Source organism: Pinus tabuliformis, chromosome 7 (genome assembly GCF_031772625.1).
Source record: "Pinus tabuliformis cultivar Carrire ecotype Pingquan chromosome 7, CPIR1, whole genome shotgun sequence".
In the NCBI taxonomy this organism is placed as follows: Eukaryota; Viridiplantae; Streptophyta; class Pinopsida; order Pinales; family Pinaceae; genus Pinus; species Pinus tabuliformis.
The window spans coordinates 189,487,080-189,504,219 of NC_142293.1; the positions used below are offsets into that span (position 1 = coordinate 189,487,080).

The following is a 17,140-nucleotide window of genomic DNA, read 5'->3' on the forward strand; positions in this document are numbered from 1 at the left end:
GTGAATGATCTGATGCTTTTCTCACCTCAACCTTGCCATCAAACATATGAATGGATTGTCCTTGCTGGCAGATGTGGACTAAGGACATCATGCAAAAGAAAGTCTGGAAGACCAGGCAATTTGAGCCTCATTGTGCCAAGCCCTAATGACTTGATTTTTGATTTGTCTGCAAAGTATATTGCTCCATCAACACTATCAATAAATTCTTCAAAAACCTCTCTTCTAAAATTCATGTGGCAAGTTGCTCCTAAATCAAGCAACCAATCATTTTTCCAAAAAGCAAGTGAAGCATTAAACAAGTCTTCATTTACTCCAATATTACAATGTGCCACAACATAGTGAGCGGATTCAGGTGCTTTACCTTTCTCTTTGTCATTGATTTTACCTTTGGGTTAATTTCTTTCCTACTTAATTATGTCCCAAGGCAACTTGCAAGTGGATGCATCATGTGATCCATCTCTATTGCAACGTATACAATGAATATCAGATTTTTCTCCTTGAGAGTGTCTACCCCCCCTTCCTTTGAAATTTCTTCTTCCTCTTCCTCTTCGACCACCTCTTCCTTTGGAAGAATCTTGAGCATGGTTCTTCTCTCGATGTGCAACCAATGGGAAACTTTAATCCAATACTATAATCTAAAATCTTTGTTCTACACTATGCCATTAGGAGGAGTGGTTGTGGTCTTAGGTATCCAATGGTTGCAAACCCTACGCACTTATTCTGCCAACCATCAAAAGCAATTTATAAGATTTAAATGGGAAGGGCTGAAGTACAAGTTATATGGATTCCAACCACCTGAGAATCAAGTTGTATCATCATCCCAAATGATGAAAATGATTCGGAAGGGAGCATCAACTTGTGTACAGTGTCATCAATTAGAAATGTTAACTTCGAATCTAGTCAATGAAGAAGCACCAAAAGTCTAAGATCTAATTCAAAAGCACGAAAAAGTCTTCTAAGACCTTCCAATGAAGATGCCTCCTAAAAGAGAAATTGAGCATACAATAGAAGTCAAAGCAGGATCAAATCCCATCGACATCAAACCGTATCGATATCCACATCATCAAAAAACTGAAATTGAGAGATTAGTCCAAGATCTTTTAAAGTGTGGCATCATCACAAAAAGTAAGAGTCTATATGCTACTCCAGTTGTACTAGTTCAAAAGAAAGATGGATCATTTAGATTATGCATCGATTATCGAGGACTAAACGAAATAACAATTAAAACAAGTTCCCAATTCCTTTTATTGATGAAACGTTTGATGAACTACATGGTGCTAAGTACTTCTCAAAATTGGACTTAAGGTAAGGTATTACTAGATCAGAATAAGGTTGGGAGGCATAGCAAAAACTGCATTCTGAACACATGAAGGTCAATACGAGTTGAAAGTAATGCCTTTTGGTTTAACCAATGCACCAACAACATTCCAAGCTAGTATGAACGAGCTATTTCATCCATATTTGTGTTAGTATTCTTTGATGACATTCTAATTTATAGTAAAACATGGAAGGAGCACTTACAACATGTGGAACAAGTTCTTACTTTATTAGAAAAACATCAGTTCTATGCCAAGAAGTCCAAATGCACTTTTGTGAAGGAAGAAGTAGAATATCTCGGACATATAATATCCAAGGAAGGAGTAAAAGTAGATCCTAATACAATCAAGGCTATAATGGAAATTGGAATGGCCCAAACCAATTAATATCTCCAAGCTAAGAGGATTCTTAGGATTGATCGGGTATTATCGAAGATTGATTAAAAATTGTACCCATGTAACCACACCCCTAACGAACCTTCTAAAGAAGAACTCATTTCAATGGAATGATGAAGCAGGAAAGTGTTTTGAAGACTTGAAGGAAGTTATGTCTAATGCCCTTGTATTGGCAACACCAGGCTTCTCAAAACCATTTGTAATTGAGTGTGATGCTTCAGGTTTTGGCTTAGGAGCAATACTAATGCAGGATGGACACCCAATCGTGTTTGAGAGCGGGAAGCTCAATAAGAAAGAACGTCTCAAGTCTACCTACAACAAGGAAAAGCTTGCTATTATCAACGCATTAGCCAAATGGAGACAATATCTCTTTGGAAGTAAGTTCTTAATACGAACAAATCATAATAGTCTTCAACATCTCCAACAGAAAACTCTATCTAAAGAACAACAAAAATGGATTGAAAAAATCATTGCCTTCGACATGGATATATTACATTAAAAAAGGAAAGATAATGTAGTAGTTGATGCTCTGTCGAGGAAAGACGAAGAACCATCATTACTTGTAGTTTCATTTGTTGTTCCTGATTAGCTTAATGAGATTCGAAGTGAATATGCTAAAGATACTGAAATATGTTGAGATTTTCTGTTTTATTAAATTTGGGAAAAATCTCATGTATGTGACAACAATAGGATTAGTTGCTATATTAGCTCTAGTATTTTTTGAGGAGTTAATGCATCCTATATTTGTTGTGAGGGAATTTATGATTCAGTTTTATGCTCCAGCTATATAGAAATGCAATCCCGTAGAGGATTGTAAGAGTGTGTAGAGAAAATAGAGAAAATAGGGGAGCTGAGAGCATGTGTGAATTATTGGATTTGTTGTAATCTCCTTTGAATAATAAGATTGTCGATGCCTCTGTTCTGGTGGACGTAGCCCAGATTGGTTGGGTGAACCACGTTAAATCTCCGTGTTATGGTTTTATGAGTTTTTTGTTTGTGCTGTGTATGTTTCTATTATTTCAGCTGCGCTTTGTTTAATCTAACAAGTGGTATCAGAGCGGCGTAGCAGAGCGTGGAGGGCCCATAACCTACAAGTCTCTGGTTGTGGAGCTGGTGCGTGTGAGAGATCGGCTAAAGGTGGAGTTTCAGCGATTGGCGCGGTTTTAGCAGAGACAGTCGCGCCAATTTTGCAGTGAACGGGTTGGCGCGTTTTATTTTTGAACAGACGCGCCAATTGGCGCGGATCCGAGTCTGATACTCGCGCCAGAGATTCACTATTTCGATTGGCGCGGAATCGAAGGGATTAAGCGCGCCAATTTTGCGACACTCATACAGATTTTTCTCTGGCGCGGTTGATCGGCTGTCAGCGGAGCGCCAGGCAGTGGATGTGTTTTAGGCGCAGTTTTTTCGCTGTCAAGGAGCGCTCGGCAGATTTTTCCTCTGGTAAAGTTGCAATTTTTTGGTGTTTTCTTTTAAAATTGGGATTACACAGTACGACAGAGGCATTTTTTAATTCGGAATTGGAGATTGTTTGTTTTGATACAACATGGCAAAAACTCAAAGTGCTCATTTTGAGATCGAGAAGTTTAATGGCAAAAATAACTTCGAGATTTGGAAAGTGAAGATGCACGATCTGCTTGTGCAACAAGGCGTGGCGAAGGCGCTGTTGGGAAGAGCCAAACAACCTTACCCCATGACAGATGATGAATGGAATGAATTGGATGGAAGAGCTCTGAGCGGTATTCAACTGTGTTTGGCGGATGATGTTTTGTTTAACATCGTGTCAGAGAAAACTGCTACTGGTTTGTGGACAAAGCTGGAGAAGCTGTACATGACAAAATCCTTGACCAATATGATTCTTCTAAAGCGACAATTGTACAGTCTGCGTATGAAGGAAGCTTTGTTGTCCGAAGAGACAAGGAAGAGGTCAAATGCCGACACCTCTACATCAGAAGCAATGATGGCTAGAGGTCGTTCGAGAGAAAGACGCTCTGGTAAGCACAGCGACTCACGATCAAAATCGAAAGGGAAGAAGAGTAAGGTAAAGTGCTGGTTTTGTGGCAAATCGGGACATTTGAAGAAGGACTGTTGGAAGAGACAGCAAGCATCCAAAGAAGACTCTTCGACAGCGAAGCAAGAAGCAAACATGACAGATACAGGTTCGACATCTGGTTCAGGTATGGGTGATGAAGTGTTATCAATTAATTTGTCAAATCATGATCAACATTGACTGTTAGATTCTGGTGCATCAAACCACATGTGTATTCATAGAGAATTGTTTACGACGTATAGATCAATTAATGATGGAGTCGTGTACATGGGTAATGGTGTCACATGTAATATTGTGGGTATAGGGAATATACAGCTGCAAATGTTTGATGGGACAACCAAAATGTTAACTGATGTAAGACATGTACCAGATTTAAGGAAAAATCTAATTTCACTAGGAGCACTTGACACGAATGGATATAAAACTGTAATTCAAGGTGGAGTAATGAAATTTACAAAGGTATTTTACTAGTAATGAAAGCTGAGAAGGTAGGAAATCTATTTCAGTTAGAAGGAAGAACAGGGTCAGATCATGTGTCTACGGTGTCTGAACATAACAGTAGTTCCATTCGCTTATGGCATCAAACGTTGGGCCATATGAGCGAAAGAGGGTTAAAAATTTTGGCTGATCGCAAGTTACTTCCTAATCTAAAGTCTGGAAAGTTAGATTTCTGTAAACATTGTCTGTTTGGAAAACAAAGTAAGCAAAAGTTTAAAACAGGCAAACATACTAGTAAAGGAATACTTGATTATATCCATTCAGATGTTTGGGGTCCAACCCCTACAACTTCATATGGTGGCTCGTCATATTTTGTATCATTTATTGATGATTTCTCTAGGAAAGTGTGGGTCTACATGTTAAAGAAGAAGTCTGATGTGTTTACAGTTTTCAAACAGTTTAGAGCATTGGTAGAAAACATCACCGGTAGAACTATAAAATGTTTAAGAACTGACAATGGTGGTGAGTTTACTTCCAAGGAGTTTGAAAACTATTGCAAAGATGCAGGGATCGAGAGACATAAGACCACTGTGTATACTCCTCAACAAAATGGAGTTGCTGAATGCATGAATAGGACTCTTTTAGAGAGAGCAAGGAGTATGTTGAGTAACGCCAGTTTTCAGAAGGAATTGTGGATAGAAGCGGTGGCTACAGCTTGTTATGTGATAAATCGATCACCATCCACGGCGACAGGTTGCAAGATTCCTCAAGAGGTATGGAAAGGTCACCCTTGTGATTATTCTAAACTCAGAGTGTTTGGTTGTGTCTTGTGATAAATTAATCGGGTCCGCATATCGGCAGTTTAGATATCAAAGGTCCCATTCAAATCGGAGATCGGGGTTTTTGAGTGGTAACACATAAAAGGCGCCGATATGATTTCTCCAATGTTCCTCCATTATCACTGTTCTTCCCTTTATCTCTTTCTCTTAGGCATATGCGGTCTTCTCATGTATCTGCTTCTTGGCTTGGATTTGGTCTTGACTTCCGATGGCTTCTCTTTGGCTGCTTCCCTTGGATCTGCTCCTCCTTAGCTTGTGGCTGACTCGCTACTACTCTTGACTTTCAGTGGCTTTCCTCTGGCTCCCGATGGCTTTCTGACGGGCTTCCGATGGCTTTCCGATGGCTTCTGATGACTTTCCGATGGCTTGCGATGCTTCTGATGGCTTTCCTCCTCTTGCTCCTTTGGTCCACTGCTTCTATTCTGTATATATATATTCAATCCATATGGCCATCGATGACAACACTGATATCTCAACAACTATCATAAAACCTTACTGCTGGCAACTCCTTTTACAAATCCCTTGCTCAAAAATGATAATTTGATGTGACAAGAGTGTGCTTTTCATAAACTGACTTACAATGTGCTTAGGGGAAAACTTCACATCAAGAATAAATACTTCTTAACATCAGCTGTAACTTACTGGTTAGGGTTTCGTAGAAAGATCACACATACCTCAAAATTGTGTATTATTGACCACAAGTGATCAATTTCTAACCTCTGGAGATTGAGCACTGCTAAACAAATGATTTTGATGCTAAGACTTGAACTTCAATGACACCCAACTTCAGATTATATTTCCCAAATCAATCTAGTGTATGGAGACTGAATCTTTCCACTGTATCTGCTTTCACGCTTAAACCATAGACCACAAGTATGACCCACTTACAAGATATTCAACGAAACCTTTACTGACAATGACACCTTTACTCTTACTGCAAATGAATCCCTTACACAAATGACGAAACACTTACTGCAAGATTCAAACTGATGACCAAGTGACTCTTTCTGCTGTAAAATAATAATGACAATGAAGTGTCTGAACAAATGTACCTTTTTGATACAGTGAATGCAAAGAATGATGAGACTGTCCTTGCTGCAACCAATAACAATAATGAAGAGTCAATACTCTTACTGCAATATCATGATGAAGGCCTTTATTGTTGTATATGACAATCTGACAATATTTTGCTGCAAGATAATGAGACTACTCTTGATACTACCTGTTGCTATCATAAATCCTTACTGCTGGCAACTCCTTTTGCAAATCCATTGCTCAAAAATGATAATTTGATGTGACAAGAGTGTGCTTTTCATAAACTGACTTATGATGTGCTTAGGGGAAAACTTCACATCAAGAATAAATACTTCTTAACATCAGCTGTAACTCACTGGTTAGGGTTTCTTAGAAAGATAACACACACCTCAAAAGTGTGTATTATTGACCAGAAGTGATCAACGACTAACCTCTGGAGATTGAGCACTCCTAAACAAATGATTTTGATGCCAAGACTTGAACTTCTGATACCCAACATCAGATTATATTTCCCAACTCAATCTAGTGTATGTATACCAAATCTTTCTACTGTAACTGCTTTGACGCTTAAACCACATGCCACAAGTATGTGTCTAGGACTTGCTCAGTTTAGTGCACAAAGGTCAGCTTAATTACTCCTTGACAGACACATGTATACTTACGATTCCTACGAATTCTAGACCAAAAAAACTTCATAATAATTAAGGATTTTCTGTGCTGTCGGGTCTTTTATGTGTTACCAACAAGTGTAGGGCCGAAAGGACTGCTGCAAATGCAATTTGGCCTGGAGCGTATATACTAAAAAAAAAGATGAATATATATATATATATATATATAATTGAATAGTTTTTTTTTTCACATGCAGGGCCCTGTATTAAATAAGCCCTTGGGCACTTGTACGGGAAGGGGCATGATCTTTGATCTTGCCCCAATTACATGTTAATTAATTACATAACATTGCCTTCCTCTTGAAAATATGCTTTGTTCTCAAAGCATACGCAGTGACGGGTATTTTTGGCAAAAAGCTTCTGTCTCCCATGAGGCTTCTTCTTCTGGTATATTCTTCCACTTGATAAGGTATTCTTTACTTACTTGAGATCGCAACTTGTGATAACAATTCCCTCTGGTTCTAAGATGAACTTGCCTTCATCATCTAATATCGGAAGCATTCTCTGTGCTGATTGGTGTCTGCCCAATTCCTTTTTAAGACAAGATACATGGAAAACATTGTGAACTCGACTTTTGTTTGGAAGGCTTACGCTGTATGCTACTTGGCTGATCTTTTTGTTAATCTGATATGGTCCATAAAACTTTGGCGCCAATTTGTTTTTCCCTTTTTGTTTAAGGGATAATTGCTTGTAAGGCTGAAGTTTAACAAATACCCATTCTCCAACTTCAAATTCTCTCTTGTTCTGTGTTGGTTGGCCTGCTGCTTCATGCGGTTTCTTGCAATACTTAGATTTTCTTTTAATGTTTGAAAAACATTTTTGGGTTTCTTCTAATTGCTCTTTTACTGGTGAAACTTTTGTCTCGGAAATGGCTAAATCCTTCCATTTGGGAGGTTCATATTCGTACAAAGCTTGAAATGGGGTCATCTTTGCGGAAGTGTGATAAGTTGAAATGTACCACCATTCAGTGAGATATAACCACTGAGTCCACTTATTTTGCTTGTTTGCTGCATAACAACGAAGGTAAGCTTCTAAGCACTTATTGACAGTTTTTGTTTGACCGTCTGTTTGAGGATGATATGCAGAACTCATGTTGAGGTATGTTCCAATATGTTTGAAAAACTCCTTCCAAAAATTCCCTTTAAATTTGGGATCTCTATCACTAAAAATGACTTTAGGGAATCCATGTAATTTGTAGACATTCTTGCAAAATATCTCGGCGATCTCTTTTGCTGAATCTGATTTCTTCATTCCTATGAAGTGTGCATACTTTGTGAGTCTGTCTACTACTACAAGAATTTTATCTTTCCTGTTTGACATGGGTAATCCTTCAATAAAATCCATTGATATTTCTTCCCATTTTTGGTTTGGGATATTTAAGGGGTGGAGCAACCTTGGGGTCCTAATGTTCTCACTTTTATTTTGCCGACATTGATCACATTTTGCTACATATTTTTTCATATCACTACTCATTCCCTTTCAAAAGAATGACTGACGTGCATTATAGTAGGTTCTAAGGAATCTTACATGTCTGGCTGACAGTGAATCATGCGACTCTTTGAGAATCTTGGCTTTAAATTTGGAATTTAAACCCAGATAAATTCTTCGCTCGTACCATAGAATATTGTTTTTCCAATCAACTGAGAAATATTATTAATTATAGCACTTATTTTGTTAGATTAAACAAAGTGCAGCTGAAATAATAGAAACATATACAGCACAAACAAAAAACTCATAAAACCATAACACAGAGATTTAACGTGGTTCACCCAACCAATCTGGGCTACGTCCACCAGAACAGAGGCATCGGCAATCTTATTATTCAAAGGAGATTACAACAAATTTAATAATTCACACATGCTCTCAGCTCTCCCCTATTTTCTCTATTTTCTCTACACACTCTTACAATCCTCTACGGGATTACATTTCTATATAGCTGGAGCATAAAACTGAATCATAAATTCCCTCACAACAAATATAGGATGCACTAACTCCTCAAAAAATACTGGAGCTAATATAGCAACTAATCCTATTGTTGTCACAAACATGAGATTTTTCCCAAATTTAATAAAACAGAAAATCCCAACAATCTCCACCTTGACAACAACTAGCCTGATGCCTTTTTCATTTATTATTTTTATCTTTTCTGCAAGCCAAGAGAATCCAAACACCAACGTAGCTTCTCTAACAAAACTGGTTTCGTGAACATGTCTGCACAGTTTTCCTTCGTATGCACCTTTTCAAGAGAAACACCCCTTTCAGTGATAACCTGTCTTACAAAATGGTACTTGATTGGTATATGCTTTGATTTACTATGATAGGCTGGATTCTTAGCCAAGTGAATTGCACTTTGACTATCACGAAATAACTTGATGTTGTCCTGTAACATCCCAAACTCACCAATCAAACCTTTCAACCAAACCGCTTCTTTGCAAGCATGTGAAGCAGATATGTATTCTGCTTCAGTAGTGGATAAAGCAACAATATTCTGTAGCTTTGACATCCAGCTAATAGCTCCACCTGCAAGAGTAAAGACATACCCTGAAGTTGACCTTCTCTTATCCAAATCACCTGCAAAATCAGAATCAACATAACCACAAACAAATTCACTACTTTTATTATAAGTGATACAATAACCACTTGTGCCTCTCAAATACCGAAGCACCCATTTCACTGCTGACCAGTGTTCTTTTCCTGGATTTGCCATATACCTGCTGACAACCCCAACTGCATGTGAAATATCTGGTCGAGTACAAACCATCGCATACATCAAACATCCTACTACATTGGCATATGGAATTCGAGACATATATTCCTTTTCTTCATCTGTATTAGGACATAAACTGGAAGAAAGCTTAAAATGGGAAGCTAAAGGGACTGACACAGGCTTCACATTGTTCATACCAAACCTCAAGAGTATTTTCTCAATATACTTCTGTTGTGATAGCCACAGCTTACCATTGCTCCTGTTTCTGAAAATCTCCATGCCCAAAATCTGTCTTGTTGCTCCCAGATCTTTCATATCGAACGTCCTTGCCATCTGAGCCTTTAACCTGTTGATCTCCACTATGTTTTCGCTTGCTAAAAGCATATCGTCAACATATAACACTAAGATAATGAACATGCCATCATTTAATTGCTTAAAATAAACACAATGATCATATTCACTTCTTTTATATTTCTGACTCAACATGAAAGAATCAAACTTCTTGTACCATTGCTGAGGCGACTGCTTCAGGCCATACAATGATTTCTTGAGCCTGCAGACAAATTTCTTATTGCAATGCTGAACAAACCCTTCCAGTTGTTCCATATAAATTTCCTCATCTAAGTCTCCATGTAAAAATGTAGTCTTAACATCTAGTTGCTGCAATTCTAAATCAAGCAAAGCGACTAATGCTAACACAATTCTAATTGAAACTATTTTAACAACTGGTGAAAAAATCTCATGAAAGTCAATGCCTACTTTCGAAGAAAAACCTTTTGCGACCAGCCTCGCTTTGTACCTGTCCTCAGTATCATTCACACCCCGTTTCAACTTGAAAACCCATTTACATCCCACAGTTTTCCTGTCTTTCGGAAGTTCAACCAAATCCCATGTGCCATTCTTGTGTAATGCCATCATCTCTTCCTTCATAGCTTCTTTCCACTTGTCACTTTTCGAACCTTCTATAGCTTCCTGATAGCACAGAGGTTCATCGTCATTAGCGGTAAATGCAACTGAAGTAACATAATCATCATACCTTTTAGGAGGGCGTTTGGTTCTTGTAGACCTCCTTAAGGATGTTTCTGGTGCTTCCACAATTGGCTGACTACCATCTGTAGGAACTTCTTCATGATCAACATCTGAGACCTGTTCATGATCTACATCTGAACCTTGTTCATGATCTGATTCTGAAACCTGTTCATGACTAGCATCTGAACTATGGTCATCATGACTATCATTAAAAGTGCTTTCAAACTGAATATGCTGAAAATCAGATACATCATCCTGTTTCAATCTATCATCTACATCTAACTGTACAAGAGAGGATTCATTAAACTTTACATCTTTGTTGATGATGATCTTGCGGGTAGTAGGATCCCACAATCTATATCCCTTTGTTCCATCACCATATCCAACAAAGATATACCTTTTTGACTTTGGATCTAATTTAGTTCGCTGATGTTTAGGCACTAGAGCATATGCATCACAACCCAATGTTGCACGAAGCGGGAGCGAAGCAGAAGCGTTTTTTGGAAGCGGGGACGCCGAAGCGTCATGTTTCAAAAATCTAGGAAGCGAAGCGTTCGCGGAAGCGTCTGCTATATATATATTTTATATTTTTTTGCATTTATACTCAAAACAAACATCCCAAATACCAAATGAATTGTAGAAGACATGAAAACATGCATATTTTTGCATAAATCAAGATAGATATAACATCCATTGTACATTAATGATCTAGAATCTAGATTCTTCTCCTCTTGTCTAGCCTTTGCCTCTACCTCGATTGTCTAGGGATATTAGTCAACATTGCCCAATTTTGATCAAACTACCTAATTCAAGACTTAAAATATGGTAGAAAAAGCTTACATGTTTGATCGATGATTTTGACTTGATTGAAAGGTAATTTTTTGCTAAGGGCGTGCCGCGTGACAAAGGAGTTCAACAATTAACACCACCAACACCAGGGTACATATAGGGCTTGGTGCTCTTGATTAAATGCTAATCGCATACCTTCATACTTGATATAATCTAATGAAATGCCACAATCCCATTGATCCTGAATACCTGAAAACTGTTAAGTCTGTTGAATTTTGAATAGGATATGAAATTCTATTTTCTCCATATGAAGTCCAATGAGGCTGGAACCACTCTCAAACATTCTGAGTCATTTCATGGTAATGTTAAAAATTTAAGTAAAAGGATGAAAATGAAAAATAAAGGAGAATGTCACTTTTACTTTAAGAATTTAACATTACCATGAGGGAGCATCTGCTATATTTATATTTTTTTTTGCTTTCATTTGTCACCCTAACCCAAGGTGGACCCACCCCCAACAAGCAAACTCACCTAAAATTAAAAAAAAATTGAAAAAAAACGATTTTCTAAATGCTTTTCCGGAAGCTTTTCTGGAAGCGTACGGAAGCGTCTGGGAAGCGCCGTACGAAGCGCGCCTCGGCGCTTCGGAAGCGCCAGCGCTTCCAAATTTCCAGGAAGCGTCTAAAAATTTCGGAAGCGCGCTTCCGGCCAAGCTTCCTAGGCGCTTCTGTACGGGACACGCTTCGGGGCTTGGAACCGGGGGGGGGGGGGGGCGCTTCGTGCAACACTGCTCTGTGTTACCCTAGATGGGTCTGCATCAGCCATGGGATGCCCTGCGTAAGCCCTCTGGCCCTCTGCGTCAACAATGCTGGCCTCTCTGAGGCTCTACACAGCTCCCGACTTTTTCTGCGTGGCTCTGTGTCACACTTCTTGGCTTCTGTGCTGCTAGAAACAGTGTCTGTCACCTAGGGACAGTTGTTTTCTTCTGCTATTGCTCCGCTCGGCTGATGTCTTTTAGTCCTCCTGTGATCTGCAATCACGCTCTGATACCATGTTGAAGTTTCTAATTTTCCTTGGTTAGAAACCCTTCATGCATTTTTTCTGATTTATTCCTACCTACTTGTTATTTATTCTTTAACAAGTTATTTACAATGTAAATATTGAAAATAAACACCAGTGCATGCTCAACATATTACAAATTAGCAACTAAAAGAAACAAGAACAAACACACCACATGACACCATTATTTTTTGGACCAATGTCCCCAAAAAAGCCCAATGCGGGAAAACCAGTTGAGCTATCTGAGGGTTTTCTTATTAAGCAATATCTGAGTACAATATGGGTGCCAAAACTGGCCTACCCAATAGAGAATTTCCTTAGCAGCTATACCTCACAGTTCGAGAGAAATCTCCTGGCTGAAACCCCAAAAAATTCTTCCGGCAGCGCCTCAACACAAAACTGCTCTGCAACCCCAACATCTGCCCAATCTGGACTACGTCAGCCCCTCTCTGTCTCACGTTGGCCATGCGTCAACCTTTCTTGGCTTGCGTAAGCCCCAGGAGACCTTGTGTCAGCTTTCTAGGCCTCTGCGTCAGCTACGCTAGCCACTCTGGTGCTCTGCACAACACTTGGCTACCTCTGCGTGAGCCCTTGCTGGCTCTGCGTCACTCTCCTTGGCTGTTGCACTGCTCTGCCGGCACACTCTCTGTCTTCTTTGTTTCTCTGTACTCAATGCCCCTGAGCTGCTCTCCTGATCACTGATTCTACCTCTCTTAGCAAACCCTGCTCTAGAGAATAGAATGATTGATCACTTTGGTGTACTCTCCAAGTGACCCTCAAGCCTCTTCTTATACTTTTCCTGTTGACATCTCAACGACCGAGATTAAGTCCCTAATCAACGGCTAAGATTACATCTGGCTTGATCCATGTCTTTTGGACCACTCTAACACAGATTCATATTAATACACATTAATATTTTATTTTCCCTAAGTTTAGACTTAGGGACTCCATTAAAAATATTAATTATTTTTTATCTGTTTAGAATCTACCCAAACCCTTTTTGGGTATTGGAAATATCATGTGCCCCAACCTCTCCACCAAATTTCGTGTCTAGAGCACATCCGATGCTACCCCAAATCAACAAATGCTACACTGAAAGGGAAGACCAAAAGACTAGAAAATTTGACTCTAAGGTAGATGAAGCCATTTTTCTTGGATACTCACGCAAAGGTAAAGCATACAGATGTTATAATCAGATATTCAACCGGATAATTGAAAGCATGAATGTAACATTGGTGAAGTTTGTGGACCAAAGGTTGAACAAGTAAGCTCATCCTCAAGTGAAAAAGAGACAAAAGAAGCAGAACCAGAAAAGGTCAAAGAGAAAGCCCTAGAGGAAGAACAATCAAATGAAGAAACAACTGCCAACAAGGAGGAGACACGAAATAATCAGCAAGCACCTTCCAAGACTCCCAAGAAATGGTATCAAAAGAACCATCCTTTAAACCAAATCATTGGGGACATTAATGAAGGCATAGGAACTAGAAGAAACCGTCAGATACACATACCAGAGCAAGCACACATTGCACTCTTATCCACATATAAGCCTAGCAAACTTTGAAGAAAACAATCATGATGAACGTTGGATAGCAGCGATGAATGAAGAATTGGATCAAATTGAAAAGAATGAAACACGGGAATTGGTTCCAGGACCGAAGGATAAAAATGTGATTGGTAAAAAATGGGTTTTCAAGGACAAGTTGAATGAGCATGGACAGGTCACCGGAAACAAGGAAAGATAAGTCTGCAAAGGGTATGCACAGGTTGAGGGAATAGATTTTGAAGAGACATTTGCACCCGTCATCGAGATGGAGACCATCAAGATGTTCTTTAGCCTATGCATGTTCAAGAAAGATCAAGGTGTATCAAATGGACGTAAAATCAAGCTTTCTAAATGGAGAATTGGAAGAAGAGATCTAAATGAAACAACCCAAAGGATTTATGCTTACTAACAAGAAAGATTATGTTAAGAATATAATTCATAACAATTAGATAAATAAAATAAATATTAATATTAAATAATTAAATATTATTTAGGTTAAATAGTCATTAAATTAAGTGAAAAGGCATGTCTAAAAGACATGCCCATTCACGAAAGGTCACCTGCTGAGGTTTAAAAGCAGGGTCCTCATTGTACACTCAAATCATCTTATATATTTTATATATAATAATAAATTACATTATTAAATACATGTGTATTTTTATATTAAAATCTACAAGCTACCGGTTTTCTTGCTTCATCCATAGTTTTTATGCTACAGTGGTATCAGAGCCATGGCACACGATATAATCATGCGGGCCTTTGAACGTAGTTGGCCGCACAATATATCATTACATTCACGTTTTGAATCCATGGAGAATTCTAATAAAATTCAATAAGTATTTTCGCATTTAGAAAAATCATGTGTTGAAGCTACAACATGTTTTAAGGAGACTTGTGCAAAAATCGATAATGCATATTCACTGCTTGAACCAGATTGGCAAGAGCTGAAACGAATGAAGGAAGAGAGTGAGAAGGAAAAGAGAGGGGAGGATAAGGGTGAACCAGAGGCTAAAGCTGGAAAAAAATGGACCCTTGAAGGTGAAGAATCTGATGATTATGATGTATTGGCTGTTATGAAAGCACATGGAGATGTTCCTGGTTTTGAAAATGGAAATGCTGTAATGGTTGATTCGGAGGATGAAAAAATGCAGAATGGAGAGGCCATGAAGATTGATAAATCCGATGCCAATGTTGAAGATGAAATTGATCCTTTGGATGCATTCATGAATACTTTGGTTGCATCTGACATGGAAAATTTGAATAGCATAGCAGAAAATTCCATGCCTCGTAATGAAATTGAGAATGAAGCCAAAGGTGTAGGCTCCAAAGGAAAGAGGACTTTCAAAAAACACTCTCGGGAGAATTATACCAGGTGAGGGCTCTGATACGGATAACGAAGAAGATGAAGACTTCAATGAAGATTAAGTGGATGATGAAAATGATGACGAATTCATGAAGAGAGTGAAGAAAACTAAAGTTGTGAAACTATCTATTGTGGACCACTCCAAGGTGCAGTATGCTCCTTTCAGGAAAGTCTTTTACCAGGAAGTAAGAGAAATATCTCTGATGACATCAGAAGAAGTTGCACTTTACAGGAAGCAGCTTGAGTTGAAGATTCGGGAAAAAGACATACCGAACCCTGTCAAGACATGGAACCAGACTGGATTGACTCGTAATTGTCTTGAAGTCATCAAAAAATTAGGCTTCGAGAAGCCTATGTCTATTCAAGCTCAGGCCCTTCCTGTGATCATGAGTGGAAGAGACTGTATCGGTGTAGCAAAAATAGGTTCGTGTAAGGCTCTTGCATTTGTTTTGCCTATGCCAAGGCATATTAAAGATCAGCCTCCTCTTGCTACAAGTGATGGACTAATCGGTTTGATTATGGCTCCCACGAGAGAGCTTGTTCAACAGATTCACTCTAATATCAAGAAATTTGCTAAGATTTTAGGATTGAATTGCATGCCTGTCTATGGAGGTTCAGGAGTAGCACAACAAATTAGTGATTTGAAGAAAGGTACTGAAATCATGGTATGCACACCTGGTAGAATGATTGATATCTTATGTACAAGTGGTGGTAAGATATCAAATCTTCGCAGAGTCACCTACCAATGAAACTGATAGGATGTTTGATATGGGTTTTGGGCCTAAAATAACTAGAATTGTTCAAAATACCAGACCAGATAGACACACTGTGCTCTTCTCTGCCACATTTCCTAAGCAGGTAGAGGTTCTTGCTCGCAAAGTATTGAATAAGCCAGTGGAAATTCAAGTTGGTGGACGTAGTCTTGTTAACAAGGATATAGCGCAGTCTATAGAGGTTCGCCCCGAAGGGAAAAGATTCTTGAGACTTTTGGAGCTTCTTGGTGAGGGGTATGTAAAGGGAAAAATTTTAGTCTTTGTACATTCACAGGAAAAATGTGACGTTCTGTTCAAGGAATTGCTTAAACATGGCTATCCATGTCTTTCTCTTCATGGGGCCAAGGACTAGACAGATAGGGAGTCTACAATTTCTGACTTTAAAAGCAATGTCTGTAATTTGTTAATAGCCACTAGGTTGCAACAACGGAGTCTCTTAGTCATGCATTGGACATTAAGGATACTGACCTTGTAGAGTCGATTTCTATCCTTCGTTAGATAACTGAAAACCCTTCTTCATCCTCTGAAGCTATCCGGGTCAAGGAGCAGGCGATTTCCAACCTTTCTGATCTTCTCACACAGAAGAAGAGTGAGGAAGAGTTGAGGAGTCTCCTGACACTTTTACGCCCCTTATACGTTCCACCTGCTCAACAAGGGACTATTGATCTTCAGAGTGGTATTCTTCATGCCGAGGAGAAGGATTATAAAATGGGTTTCAGCTACTCCTTTGAGGCATTTGAGGCTTTTAATGCTCTCGAGGATCAACATGCAGTATTTAGTTTGAAGTACATGCTTTTGTGCAAGATCAAGGTCAACGATGTAGCGTGACCGTTGAATGACGTCGATTCGGTGAGTATCTGGTTATAAAAAATTGATATGTAAATTATATAATTACATATTAATTATAACATATATATTATAACCTTATAATATATATAGTTTATAATTATATATATATATAAGAGAAAAAAAAATTACTTGAGTTATTAAAAATAATAAAATAATAATGATATAAAAATTGAAGTTAATATATAAATATATATATATATATATATATATATATAGATAGATAGATAGATAGATATATTATAGAATTATAAAAATAAAAAAATTATATAGAGTTAAAGAAAAAGAA

At 38.4% G+C, this 17,140-nt stretch overlaps 1 protein-coding gene and 1 pseudogene across 6 annotated transcripts in view; one reads left to right on the top strand and one right to left on the bottom strand.

Annotated features, from left to right (window-relative positions):
- The window catches only part of LOC149246496 (protein HASTY 1-like), a 70,519-nt gene that overhangs the window by 23,338 nt on the left and 30,041 nt on the right, over positions 1–17,140 (bottom strand). The window contains exon 7 of one of the 6 annotated variants that reach the window (XR_016266525.1): positions 6,092–6,134. The exons of the other annotated variants lie outside the window; for them this stretch is intronic. The gene's annotated coding sequence lies outside the window, so the exon portion shown is untranslated. The remainder of the gene's footprint in view (positions 1–6,091; positions 6,135–17,140) is intronic. 6 annotated transcript variants of the gene reach the window in all.
- On the top strand, positions 1,864–16,833 carry LOC149246497 (DEAD-box ATP-dependent RNA helicase 42-like; annotated as a pseudogene).